The sequence below is a fragment of the Ceratotherium simum genome, chromosome 27, assembly GCF_057802395.1.
Source record: "Ceratotherium simum simum isolate JZ-2026a chromosome 27, ASM5780239v1, whole genome shotgun sequence".
Classification (NCBI taxonomy): domain Eukaryota; kingdom Metazoa; phylum Chordata; class Mammalia; order Perissodactyla; family Rhinocerotidae; genus Ceratotherium; species Ceratotherium simum.
Genome location: NC_141926.1, coordinates 27,692,765 through 27,707,205, shown reverse-complemented (window position 1 = coordinate 27,707,205; position 14,441 = coordinate 27,692,765).

Genomic DNA, 14,441 nt, shown 5'->3' with positions numbered 1-14,441 from the left:
AAAATGTTGCTAGATGGCTTTTTGTTATTAAATATTTTCAATTGGGCATAAAACTCTGAGGTTTAAAAAACACCTATAGGGGCTGGCCTGGTGGCGTAGTGGTTGAGTTCAGCACACTCCCCTTCGGCAGCCCAGGTTCAAGGGTTTGGATCTTGGGCGTGGACCTACCCACTGGTCAAGCCATGCTGTGGCAGCAAGCCACATACAAAATAGAGGAAGATGGGCACAGATGTTAGTTCAAGGCCACTCTTCCTCAAGCGAAAAGGGGAAGATGGCAACATATGTTAGCTCAGGGCCAATCTTCCTCACTAAAAAAAACCCCACAAAACTATAGTAGCTGACATTATTTATTGATTACTATGTACTAGACATGTTCTAACCGCTTTAGGTGACTGTATTTACTTAATGCTTTCAACAACCTTATGAGGTAACTACTGTCATTTTTCCTATTGCAAAGGAGAGGAGAATGAGCACAGATTGATTAAATGACTTACCCAAGGTCACAGTGTAAAAAGGGCCTCAGATTGTCTGGTCTACCCTGTCTTAACAGGGCAATCGCTTCTACAGAATCTCTCCCTACAGTTTTCCAGCCTCTGTTGAAACTTACCTGACTGAGTGAATGAGGAGGGACATGTGAGTGTGCTCATTGTGGTGAGAAAATATCCTTCCATAGTAATTCCCCAGTACTTAAAAAGCACTTCTTTGAATCAAGTTGATAATTTTCCTTTTTCCAGCAAGCATAAATATCTGGAACTGTAGAAGAAAACTACTTCTACAATTCACTACTCCTATTAAAAGAAAGGAATTTCAATAATAATTTGGACAAATGATGATAGTGAAGGGAGTATGAGGGGGCAAGTTCTAAAATAAGTTCTTAAATATCGTGATGGGATCTTAGAAATGTATACTTAGATGCTTCCTATTATGTATATGGGGAAAGACATTTTGTAGTATAATCTAAGCAATAAACCTTTTGAAATGAAACATATTGACTGTGCTTCCTCAACATATGTAGGAAATTCTTGTATATACACATGCACATGTTAACATTTCAGAAGCTCAGACTGAATAGTTAAATAGATCCATCCTCCACACCTTGGAAATTTATCTTCTAGGAACTACCATTATCAAATCAAATACTTGCAGTTAAACACAGCGATCATTGATGCATTGTTTGTGAAATGAATAAAGCAAATGAAATTAAATAGTCAACTCGGATCCCAACTCTGACTATAATCTAAGCTGTGTTTTGTAAAACAGGTTTGATTTCGTTAGATTATTTTTTAACCAAAGTTTATATTTAGCATATTTAAGTACTACTTTTAGTTTTGCTAATCTAGTTTCTTCTCTCTTATATCTTTTTTTTTTTTTTTTGTGAGGAAGATCAGCCCTGAGCTAACATTCGTGCCAATCCTCCTCTTTTTGCTGAGGAAGACCGGCTCTGAGCTAACATCGATTGCCAATCCTCCTCCTTTCTCCCCAAAGCCCCAACAGACAGCTGGATGTCACAGTTGCACATCCTTCTAGTTGCTGTATGTGGGACGTGGCCTCAGCATGGCCGGAGAAGTGATGCGTCGGTGGGCGCCCGGGATCCAAACCCGGGCCGCCAGTAACGGAGCGCACGCACCCAACTGCCAAGCCACGGGGCCGGCCCGCTTTTATATCTTAAAATAACAAATAGTAAGATGTTCCTTTTCTTTAAAATTGAAAACATTATAAAGAATAGTTCAAATTATTTAACTGTAAGTAAATACCACTACACCCACCCACCTACCCACCCCCATACACATTCTTTTCATAGCATTTCCCATTTTCAAAGAATAAGAAAACACACATTTTGACAATGTGTAGAGTTTGTTCATTAGAAATCAATTTCAAAATTATTTTGAAAACAGTCACGGTACATAGTCTACCTTGTAGCATAATTGAACTATTTAATCAAACGAAATATGCAACTAACAATTTTATTCATGTATATAAATTACATCTGAACTTTATCTTTTTCTTTTCTATCTTCAGCCCAAAGTTGGGTATGTTATTGCCTGTGGGCTAAAATAGATACAACACCAAAAGCTTACTTCTTTTGGAGCCTTTTAGATACCATCACACTGAATGTCAGACAAAGCTTTGCAATACACATCCCATCAAGTACGGTATATGATTTTTGTAATACTTAAAGCACAGAATGAATTTCAAAATATGATACAGAATTGTTCTTAATTTCCAGATGAGTGTCTAGGTGCACATAAAGCTCTTCTGGATTTTGTTTCCACCCTGCTCACCCAACCTTCTCTTTATACCAATCTCAATCACATTCTACCTTGAAAGGTGCCTATGACAACTGTCATAACCTGCTGGAGGAAAAACATTTGGCGTTATGCTAAAGAAATTTGGACATGTTTTATCATTTCTACAAGATTTTAAGCTTTTTGAAAGACATGGGACTATTTCTTGCATTGCTTTTTGCACATTTGAATATGCATTTATTAAATATTAGAAGAGTGATGACGACTTTGACACTTTTATAATGCCTTGGTTATCTGTTTTTTTTTCTGGGGCACAGATTAATTCAGTAGATAAGGAGTTGGCATAGACCCTGACAGATAGGACAAGGTTGACATCCCGACAGACAAAGAAAGAAAAGGAAATGAAGTCAGTGAAACTCAAATGATAAAATATATATAATATAACGTGTAATATAATATAAAATATAAATATATAAAAATGTAAAGACCATGTAGTTTGGGGATAAATAACCAAATTCTGTTTTTGAAAAACTATATTGACCTTACACTATGTGCAATAAGCTACATAGGCACTAAATGTTATGGCAAGTTTAAGGGAGTACGTTCTTTTTTTTCTTAATAGATTTTATGTTTTTATAGCCATTTCAAGTTCACAGCAAAATTAAGAGGAAGGTACAAAGATTTCCCATTTCCTCCCTGCCCCCCCCACATACATACCCTCCCCCATTATCAAAATTCCTCACCAGAATGTTACATTTGTTACACTTGATAAACCTACGTTAACACGTCATTATAACCCAAAGTCCACAATTTACATTGGATTCACTTTTGATGTTGTATGTTCTATGAGCTTGGACAAATGTATAATGACCTCTATCACCATTATCGTATACAGAGTAATTTCACTGGCCCAAAAATCCTCTGTGATCTGCTTAACCGTCTCTCCCGCCCCCCTAACCTCCTACTATAAACAAACATGTGCAGGTTTTTGTGTGGACATATGTTTTCAACTCCTTTAAGTAAATACCAAGGACCTTGATTGCTGGATCATATGGTAAGAGTATGTTTAGTCTTATAAGAAACTGCCAAACTGTCTTCCAAAGTGGCTGTACCATTCTGCATTCCCACAGCAATGAATGAGAGTTCCTGTTGCTCTACATCCTTCCCAGCATTTGGTGGTGTCAGTGTTGCAGATTTTGGCCATTCTGTTAGGTATGTGGTGGTGTCTCATTGTTGTCTTAATTTGCATATACCTGATGACATAAGATGTGAAGCATCTTTTCATCTGCTTATTTGGTATCTGTATACCTTCTTTGGTGAGGAGTCTGTTACAGTCTTGGGCCTATTATTTAATCAGATTGTTTGTTTTCTTGTTGAGTTTTAAGAGTTCTTTGTAGGGGCCGGCCCGGTGGTGCAAGTGGTTAAGTGCGCGCGCTCCGCTGCAGCAGCCCAGGGTTTGCTGGTTCAGATCCTGGGTGCACACCAATGCACCACTTGGCAAGCCATGCTGTGGCAGCTCCCATATAAAGTGGAGAAAGACGGGTACGGATGTTAGCCCAGGGCCGGTCTTCCTCAGCAAAAAAAGATTGGCAGACGTTAGCACAGGGCTGATCATCCTCACAAAAAAAAAAAAAAAAAGGAATTCTTTGTAGTATTTCTGGGATAACAGTCCTTTATCAGATATGTCTTTTGCAGATATTTTCTCCCAGTCTATGGCTTGTCTTTACATTCTCTTGGTGCACATTTTTTTTTGCGTGTGAAAGACTATCTTGCTCTTTGACAGAACGGGGACACTATGTTCAAGCAGAGTTCAACAGCCAAAGGCCATAATAATGAAACCTAGAAAAATAAATCTATCTAGAAAATTAAACTTATGACAATATATTCTGTTTAGTAAATCAAAATATGCAGTGCTTTCTAAATATATACACTTATATTTTAAAAAATTATTTTCCAGTTAATAGAATAAAGCTCTATTACTAAAAAATAATTTGTGGGATATACCATTCTCTTATAATGTCATATAAAATATATAGTCATGTAATAAATTTTTATATCTAAGGAATTGGGAACAACAGAAGAAAGAACTGATTAAAGTGGGTTTAATTCACGTGGAAATCACTTTGACTCTGGGTCCGGCCCCGTGGCTTAGCAGTTAAGTGCTCGAGCTCTGCTACTGGCGGCCCGGGCCCGGATCCTGGGCTCGCACCGACATACCGCTTCTCCAGCCATGCTGAGGCGGCGTCCCACATACAGCAACTAGAGGGATGTGCAACTGTGACATACAACTATCTACTGGGGTTTTGGGGGAAAAAAAGGAGGAGGACTGGCAATAGATGTTAGCTCAGAGTCGGTATTCCTCAGCAAAAAGAGGATTGGCATGGATGTTAGCTCAGGGCTGATCTTCCTCACACAAAAAAATAAAATAAAAAATAAAGTTCTTAAAAAAAAATCACTTTGATTCTATTTTTTTTTTTGGTTACACGTGGTTTTTTGTGAAATAAAAAATGTTCTCAATTCATGAAGGTAACATGAATAAATTATCCTTGCATTGCTTACAAAATGAAGGTTGTTGATAAACAAAAACCAATGTTACCACATAATATCATAATAGAGAAAAGTTTGCATGAAAATATGAAGAGTGAATTCCTTCTGTAGCCCACAAGATGATTCCAAAGCCCATGGAATTTTCATTTCGTTCTCTAGGAGAGATGAAGGAGTTGTAAAAACTCATGTAGTCAGAACAATGGCCACCAATATGGGAATAATCTGGAGAATTCCCATTATGGATCTGGAATAAATTTAACACAATTGACTACAGATGGCTGCATATGAATAATCCATGTTTTGCTAATGCTGCCCACTCTTGGTTCAACTACACCCATTTTTAAGGAGAATCTGTCACCACCCATCCACCTGGAGGATAGCACTACACCAGCACAACCACAAATTACTGGAGAGGTTGAGGGCAATTTTATCTGATATCAAAATTATTTTAAAATATAAGTAATTGACAGTACATGCATGAGGGTCAAGTCAGGTCATAAGTACTTTCAGAAGTAGAATGTGCCATCTATAACTGAGAACAGACACTGGAAGAAGGGCTGGGGAGGTGCGGCCAACAGGAAACCGAGGTGCAGCTCCTTTGTGCACTTAGACACCTTAGGGTGCTGCCCCAAATGGATTTCCTCTACCTTTCTGGGATGGCATCAATTAATAATTATTCTGTTTTTGTTTCTTCAAGCATCCTTACATTACACTTGGACATCAGTTGAACATATTCATTTGACTGCAGAGAAACTCTCCTATCAAATGATCTAGTTGCTAAAAGAGGACAGTGAACACGTGTTCTCAGTTCTGACTGTCATGCCTTCCCAGCAGTGCTCCCAATATTGTCCCAGATCTGCGAGCAGGTGTTGACTGGACACCTTTGGTTCATGCTCTGCTTATTCCCTAAGGCTTTACCACTTACTTCCAGGGATGCAATTGGTGAAGTCATATGAAGACTTGATATTGAGTCAAGAAGGCCCTCATGCTGCCTCCCATTAAGTAGAAAGGAATGTCTTGGCTATTTATGACTTTGTGGCTTAAATCTTCTAATAAAAACTTCCAATGTGCTAAACATAGATTCTTATAGCCCTTCATTCCCATGAAATCTAAAATCAGTTTATATATAAGGCATGGCTACTGAGTGGCCAAGAAAGATGCCAGACTTCCAAGACTACCATGCTTAATATGTGAACTTCATTTGGTATGGGAACCAGGAAATAAAATATCATGCATATTTAAGATAAATTCTCTTCTTAAACACAGTCAAATTAATAAGACAACTAACAGTTTTACTTATCTACATCATTTTTGACTACCCAAATTTATTAATTTTAAACTAAATATAATTTATCTTTTCAAAGTCTTTTTTTTTTTTATAATTTTATTTATTTATTTATTTTTCCCCCAAAGCCCCAGTAGATAGTTGTATGTCATAGTTGCACATCCTTCTAGTTGCTGTATTTGGGACGCGGTGTCAGCATGGCCGGAGAACCGGCGCGTCAGCGCGCGCCTGGGATTCGGACCGGGGCCGCCAGCAGCGGAGTGCGCATACTTAACCACTAAGCCACGGGGCCAGCCCTCAAAGTCTTAATATAGTACCAGACTCTGTTAAAATTTCCATGGAAGGAGAGCATTTATGACACTCCCTTTGAATTTATGGGCTTGATTTTTTTCTTAATCTCCAACCAATTTTTTTCAGGTCTTTGTAATCTGGTTTGTATTCTTTCAGGGCGATGATCTTGGTACCCCAAATTCTTAAACCAGCCAAAGCCTGAAAGAATCTGCTAATTATGTGTGGGCCAAATCTCTAGATCTGAGAGGGCCCAGATATCCAAAAGCAGCAAAGGGGGGGTCATCTTTTAAAATTACTTAGAAAAGACCTATATACTGAAAATTGCATGCTATTCAGTTTCTCTGTTTTGGAAAGATAAAAATTGAAATGTACATTGAAAATTGAAAGAGTTACTGCAAAAGTAATTGTTAAAATCCTAAGCCACTTCAAACACCAGTGTTACCACACACTTAAAAACAGCATTTTTTCCCCCGATGTGTGACGAGTAGTGTTTACTAGCAAAGGTAACCATACATGTATGAACTTCTTAATGCTCATAAAAGTTGGATTAGAGAAACTGATAGAGTTATCAACTGAATCAATTCACATAAGTTGCTCAACCCCAGACCTATAATTTGAGAGTGTTCAATAAATATTAATATTTCTCTATTCATACCTATGTATTAAAGGGTTTTAATATGACTTTTAAGTATATATATCAACTCATATCAGTAATGATAAAGCCTCGTTTTACTTTATGGTCAGTATTTTAAGAAATCATGTTTATTTAAAACTTCTCATTCCAAATGAAATGTTTTCATCACCTCACATCTGATACAAAAATAATGAATGCTCATGAGTTCTTAATGAGTCTTGGTGTTTAGTTGATTATAAGGGTAAAAATAATAAGCAATTTAATTTTCTACATTAATTATTTGAAGTTAGTTAATAAAAAAGAGGCTTTGTTCTCTATCCATTCTAATTTTCTAAAGAAATTATAAACAATATTATCTGAGGACTCTAAAATTCCTCATTTCTGTGACTTAATAACTGCTTTTTATAGTATCTTTAAGTGGAAAAAAATCTTATTTTTCATGAAAATAATAATTCCCTTAGAAGCCTACCCTTTTACCCACATGGCCTCAATGGAGTATTTTGACTTCAAGAATATACAAGTTATTGCCTACTATCCTTACTCTCATGTAGGCTTTGCTTTTAAATTTCTCTTTGTGTTTGATGTGGTTTTATTTTTTCTTGACTTAAGTTTGATTATGTTAAAAGATAAACTGAGGCATATTAAAAATTTTAAGAGTTTATTTGAGCAAAAATTGATTTGAATTGGGTAGCCCCATATCGACAGTGCTTAAAGTGCTGGGAAGTACTCCAATAGGAATGAGGGGAAAGACTTTTATAGAGAAGACAGGAAGCAAAGCAAGGAAATCATTTGATTGGCTATAACTTAAGCAGTTGTCTTACTTGGGAAAGCCCAGTTGATTGTCTGTCCTTAGGCTTCAATTTCTTAACCTTGAGGCATTACAGGCTCAGGTTTTGGTTGGCTTACAAAGGCTACTAAGGCATTACAGCCACCTACAGGTAATGGCCACCGTGTTTACTTAATTTAATGATTTCAATCTACTTTTTATTGTCACGAGCTACTTTTTTCCCCTGCTTTTTAATGCCATCTCTGCTCCCCTTATCTGCCACCAATTTCCACCATCAAATAACACCTACAATCACAACATACCACAATGTTTCTTTTCTTTTTTTTCTTTTTGTGAGGAAGATCAGCCCTGAGCTAACATCTGATGCCAATCCTTTTTTTTTTTTTTATTGCTGAGGAAGATTAGCCCTGGGCTAACATCTCTACCTATCTTCCTCTACTTTATATGGGACGCCACCACAGTATGGCTTGACAAGCGGTGCCTCAGTGTGCACCCGGGATCCGAACCTGCAAACCCCAGGCTGCCTGCAGCGGAGCGTGTGCCCTTAACCTCAGTACCAGCGGGTGGGCACCCCACACTGTTTCTTATAGCCTTTTCTTTTGCTTTTGTTTTCAACTTCTGGTCTAAATATAAATTTGAATCTTTCAAGTCATTTGCCTCATGTAATTTCTTCTTTTCAGGATTCTTAAGGCATGTATTATCAAAGAGGTCCCGTAAAAGGCAGCATTATTTCTCACTAAAATTATGAAGAAATTTAAACAAAAGGTGATATTGGGAAGATAATTTTATCCAGTTTTCTCCTTTGTCCCAAGCTCTACATTTTAAAAGGAAAACTTCTGTTTGTGTCCCTTGACAACATGAGAAGGAAAACATAAATGGAAGGACAGTAAGAAGGAATTCCTAAATGGGAGCAATTAGCAGCTTTTGAAATGTAGAAGATGTTCGGAAAGAAAAGAAAAAGGAAACAAAAATGAATAATGTGACAATAGAAGATTCCAGAAAAGTAATTTAGCTCAGAAGTCAGCAAACTACAGCCTGTGGGCCAAATCCAGGGTCTGTTTTTATACAATCTACTTGCTAAGAATGGTTTTTACATTTACACATGCTTGGAAAAACAAAACAAAACATATTTTCTGAGGTGAAAATTGATGAATTAAAGGTTTGTTGTCTATAAATAAAGTTATATTGGAACACTGCCACATTCTTTCATTTATATATTGTCTATAACTGTTTTTATACTGTAATCACAGAGTCGAGCAGTTGTGACAGAGACCATATGACATGCAGGGCCTAAAGCATTTATTAACTAGCCCTTTACAGAAAAATTTGTTGACCCTTGATTTAGAATAGTCTCCCAAGTTAATTTTTTTGGTTGATCACATCGTTGTTTATTGACTAGCACTCTGGGATTTCAAGTCCAAATAACCCAATAGGCAGCTAGTACATTCAGATTTTTCCATGTGAGTTTTCTGTACAATAACACAAGGACAGCGCAAACAACCAGTAAAAGCAGTTGGCTTGGTGTGTTTGTTACTTAAAAAAAAAAAAACATTAAACCGTTTCTCTTGAGATAACTCTTATGCAGTTGTAAGACATAAAACAGAGATACCATGTATTGTTTACCCAGTTTTCCCCAGTGGTAACATCCTGAAAACTATAGTACAATATCAAAACCTAGGTATTGACATGAATACAGTCAAGGTACAGAATATTTCCATCACCATAAAGATTCTCCATGTTGCCCTATTATACTGACACCCACTTCCTTCCCACTCCTACTCTCACCTTAACCACTAATCTGTTTTCCATTTCTAGAATTTTATCATTTCAAGAATTTAGAAATGAAATCATATAGAATGTAACCTTTGGGGATTGGCTTTTTCACTCAGTATAATTCTCTTGAAATCATCCAGGTTGTTGAATGTATCAATTGTTTCTTTTTCTTGCTCAGTAGTATCCCACGCTATGGATGTACCACAGTTTGTTTGACTTCTCATCAGTTGAAGACCATCTGGATTCTTTCCAGTTTTTAGAGATTATGAAAAAAGCTGGTATAAACATTCATGTACAAGTTTTTGTGTGAACATTTTCTTTGAAATAAATGTCCAAGAGTCAAATTGCTAGGTCATATGGTAAGCACATGTTTAGCTTTTAAAAGAATATGTCAAACTGTTTTCCAGAGTTGCTGTACCATTTTACATTCCCATCAGCAATAACATGAGTGATCCAATATCCTCACCAACGTTTAGTGTTGTCACTATTTTTTTGTAGTTTTGGCTCTTCTGATAGGGGTGTTGTGGTTTTAATTTGCATTTTCCTAATGGCTAATGATGTTCGACATCTTTTAACGTGCTTATTTGCCCTCTGTGTATCCTCTTGGATGAAATGTCTCTTTATATCTTTTGTCTGTTTTCCATTTGGATTGTTTGATTTTTTTACTGTTGAGTTGTGAGAGTTCTTTATATTTTCTAGATACTGGTTCTTTGTCAGATAATGGGGTTTGAAAATATTTTCTTCCCATCTGAAGCTTGTCTTTTCATCCTCTTAATGGAGTCTTTTATGATGCAAAGTTTTGAATGGTGATGAAGACCAACTTATCAATTTTTCTTTATGGATTGTGATTTGGGTGTCAGTTCTAGGAACTCTTTGCATAGGCTGAAATCCCAAAGATTCTGTTATATGTGATTTTCTAGAAGCTTTATAGTTTTATGTTACATTTAAGTCTGTGACCATTTTGAGTTAATTTTTGTATAAGATGTGAGATATAGATACAAGTTCTCTCTCTCTTTTTTTTTTTTGCCTATGGACATCCAATTACTTCAGCACCATTTGTGGAAAAGACTATTTTTTCTCCATTGAATTGGTTTTGCATCTTTGCCAAAATTCAGTTGGGCATATATGTGTGGGTCTATTTCTAGAGTCCCTGTTCTGTTTCATTCATCGATGTGCCCATTCCTCTGCCAATACAACACAGTTTTGATTATGACCAAATAGTAATCTATTATTATATTTATTATTAATAATATATTATTATATAGATATATAATAGTATATAACCTAATATGCTAATATACTAGTATTAGGTAATTAGTATATTACTGAACCATATACCTAACATGCTAATATTAGGTAATATACTATTACATAATGTCTTGAAATCAGATAATTTCTCTCAATACATTTTTTTCCAAAATTGTTTTAGCTATTCTAGTTCCTTTGCATTTCCATATACAGTTTAGAATAATTTTATCTATATGTACAAAAATTTTGCTGAGATTTTTATAGGAATTGCATTAAACCTATATATCAGTTTGGGAATAATTGACCTTTTTGCTATGCTGAGACTTGTAATCCATGAATATGATATGTCTCTCCAGATCTCTTAGGTTTCTTTCATCAGCATTTTATAGTTTTCAGCATACAAATTCTGTACTTTTTTTTAGTGATTTTAATTATTTCTGTACTTTTAAGTAATTAAAAGTAATTTAAGTAATTCTGTACTTATTCTTTAGTGATTTTGGTGATTTTAATTAGTAATGTATTTGTATTTCTACCTTTTATTTCCTTTTTTTAAAATTTTTTAAAATATTTTTGATGAGGAAGATCAGCCTTGAGCTAACATCCACGGCCGTCTTCCTCTATTTTGTATATGGAACGCTGCCACAGCATGTCTTGATGAGCAATGCGTAGGTCTGCACTTGGGATTCAAACCTGCGAACCCTGGGCCACCAAAGCGGAGCACGTGAACTTAACCAGTACGCCACCGGGCCAGCCCCTTTATTTCCTCCTGTTTTGTTTTTTGCTTTGTTACACTAGCTAGAATAGATCTTGCAGTGCTCTGTTGAGTAAGAGCGGTGAGAGTGAACATCCTCGCTTTATTGCTGATCTTAGGGGGACGGTGTTTAGTCTTTCACCATTAAGTATCATGTTAACTATAGGATTTTTCAAATGGAAGATCTTTATCAAATTGAGGAAGTTCCCCTCTATTCCTAGTTGTCAGAGAGTTGGGTGCTGAGTTTTGTCAAATGCTTTTCTGTATCCATTGATATCATTATGTGATTTTTCTTCTTTACCTGTTAATATGGTGAATTATATTGACTGATTTTGGAATACTGAACCATACTTGCATTCCTGGAAGAAACCTCAACTGGTTGTAATGTATATAGTTCTATTTATATATTACTGAATTCTATTTGCTAACATAATGTTAAGGATTTTTGAGTCTATCTTTGTGAGGAATATTGGTCTATACTTTTCTCTTTTTCTATTGTCTTTGTCGATATCAGGATAATACTAGTTTTATAAAATAAATTGGGAATTGTTCCCTCTTCTATTTTCTCAAAAAATTGTGTAGAATTGGTGTTAAATCTTCTTTAAATATTTGTTAGAATTGTTCAACAAAACCATCTGGGCTTGAAGATGTCTTTCTGAGGGGGTTTTTAAACTACAAATTCAATTTCCTTAATAGTTATAGGGCTGTTCAAATGATTTAATTCATATTGGGTGAGTTGTGGTCATTTGTGTTTTTAAAGAGTTGGTCCACTTCATCTAAGTTGTATAAGTTCTGTGTTTAGTATTTGTAGTTTTTCATTATTGTCTCTAGATGTCTGCAAGGTCCGTAGTGATATATGCTGTTTCATTCCTAAAATTGGTAATTTGTGTCTTCTCTCTTGTTATTTGTCAGTCTTGTTGGAGGATTGCCAAGTTTATTGAGCTTATCAAAGAACCAACTCATGACTTCACTGATTTTCTCTGTTTTCAATTTCATTTATTTGTGCCTTATCCTTATTATGTCTTTCCTTCTTTGCTTTAGGTTAATTTTATTCCTCTTATTCTTGGTTCTTGAGGTTGGAACTTTGATTATTAGTTTGAGACTTTTTCCCTTTTCTAATGTATGCATTTAGTGCTACCCATTTCCCTCTGAGCTGTGCAACAGTGGTGTCCCACAAATTTTGATATGTTTTATTTTCATTTCCATTCACTCCAGTGTATTTTTTTTCCCTTGAGACTTCCTCTTTGACCTATGAATTATTTAAAAGTGTGTAGATTAGTTTCTAAGTATTTGGAGATTTTTCTGTTATGTTTCTATTATTGGTTTCTAGTTTGATTCCATTGTGATCAGAAAACACACTTTGCATGATTTTACTTATTTTTAATTTGTCGAGATTTGCTTTATGGACTAGGATATGGCCTATCTTGGAAGATGTTTTTGGGCGCTTAAAAAGAATGTGTATTCTGTTCTTGTTGGGTGGTATGTTCTAAAAACATCAGTTAGATACTGTTAGTTGATGATGTCGAGTTCTGTATCTGTGTTAATTTTCTGTATAGTTGCTCTATCAATTGTTGAGAGAGATGTGTTGAAGTTTACGACTATAATTATAGATTTGTCTGTTTTTATTTTCTATTTTATCAGTTTTTACTCTACATACGTTTTGCAGCTCTTTTGTTTGGTGTATCCACATTCAGAGTTGTAATGTCTTCTTGGTGGATTGTCTTTTTTTTATCATTTTATGGTGATTTTCTTTGCTTTGAAATCTCTTTTATTTGATATTAATATTGTTACTCATGCTTTCTTTGATTAATGTTTGCATGATATATATTTTTTCCATCCTTTTACTTTCAACCTGTATATATGGTTGTATTTGAATTGAATCCCTTGTAGATAGCATATAATTGAGCCATGTTTTTTTTTTAATCCACTATGCAGATCTCTGCCATTTAATTGATATATTCGGACAATTTATATTTAATTTAATTATTTATATGTTATGGCTTAAGCCTGCCATTTTGTGCTTTGTTTTCTGTTTTTTTCTCTCTGCTTTTCATTTCTCTTGCCTTCTCATTTCTTTCTCCTACCTTCCCGTGGGTTACTTAAACAATTTTTAGAACTTTGACTTACCTAGTGTTTTTCACTGTATTTCTTTGTGTAGTTTTTTAGTGGTTGCTTTATGTATTGGATTATATGTACATAACTTACATATAATCCAGTAGTCTAATCCACACAGTCTCCTGGTGTCTTCATTTTACCAGTTCAAGTGAACTATAGATACTTTACATCCCTTTTCGTACCTTTATCCTTACCCATTTATAGTATAATCATCTTAAATATTTCCTCTACATACATTTAAAACCACATCAGACAGTGCTAAATTTTTGTTTCCACCATTAACCATAATTTAGAAAACTCCAGAGAAGGAAAGTCTGTTATTTTTAGTTACATTTTTGTTACTGAATTCTTTCTTCCTTTCTAAAGTTCCAAGATTCTTCTTTTATCATTTTCTTTCTATTTAGACAACTTCCTTAGCCATTTTTTCAGGGTAGGTCTACTGTTGAAAATTATCTTAGTTTTCCTTCATCTGGTAATATCTTGATTTCTCCTTCATTTCTAAAGGATATTTTCCATGGATATAGGATTCTGGGTTGACAGTTCTTTTCTTTGATTCATTCCTTCCTTCTGGCCTCCAAGGTTTCTGAAGAGAAACTCACTCACTTTTCAGAATTATTTTTCCCCTGTAAGTAAAGTTGTGTTTTTCTCTTGCTGCTTTCAAGATTTTTTTCTTTGTCTTTAGTTTTCAGAAGTTTGACTATGATGTGTTTTGGTGTGGATTTCTTTGGGTTTTACCAGCTTGTGGTTTGCTCAGCTTCTTGAAT